Source organism: Antrostomus carolinensis, unplaced genomic scaffold (assembly GCF_000700745.2).
Source record: "Antrostomus carolinensis isolate BGI_N321 unplaced genomic scaffold, ASM70074v2 scaffold5143, whole genome shotgun sequence".
Classification (NCBI taxonomy): domain Eukaryota; kingdom Metazoa; phylum Chordata; class Aves; order Caprimulgiformes; family Caprimulgidae; genus Antrostomus; species Antrostomus carolinensis.
In genome coordinates, this window is record NW_010302994.1 from 39,414 (window position 1) to 39,994 (window position 581).

General features: G+C 37.7%; 1 protein-coding gene across 1 annotated transcript in view; it reads left to right on the forward strand.

Annotated features, from left to right (window-relative positions):
* Positions 1–581, forward strand: part of VWDE (von Willebrand factor D and EGF domains) — a 35,551-nt gene that overhangs the window by 34,224 nt on the left and 746 nt on the right. The window lies entirely within an intron of this gene.

The following is a 581-nucleotide window of genomic DNA, read 5'->3' on the forward strand; positions in this document are numbered from 1 at the left end:
AATTGATAACTATCCTCTTTAGAACAACCACCGTTCTCTTTTTCTTTTTTGGGGAAGAGTATCCCACTACTGACTTTCTTCCCTTGCATCAAGTCAAGCCCGGACCTTCTTCAGCTAACAAACTACAATGTCACTCACATTTCACCTGATTTATACAAACATTCCTTATCCCCAAGTGAAACTCTGGGAATAGCTTTACTTTTTTGCATTACAGTGAATGATGACCGTTTCTCTGTTTGGTCACGTAATCTTCTGTTGTATTCCTTTGCTTGAGTGCTGACACTCACTCACTGAAGAAATTTAATTAAACATTTCATTACAACTAACTTTTTTTGTGACCTCTTGAAATAGAAAGCATTCTACTCTTCTTGCATCATCTGTGATGTTTCTCTTCATTTAATTTCAACATATTTAGACACTTTCCTGGTGCCAGCAGAACTCATTTGGTGGAGTTGGGACATACCCTAGCTGATAACAGCACGAGCATGCAGTGCTATTCCTTTACACTCATCTTTAATTACATGCCACTGTTCACACCTGTGCAGTCTTTTCTTTTAAAAACAATTTAGTTCTTTGGTCTC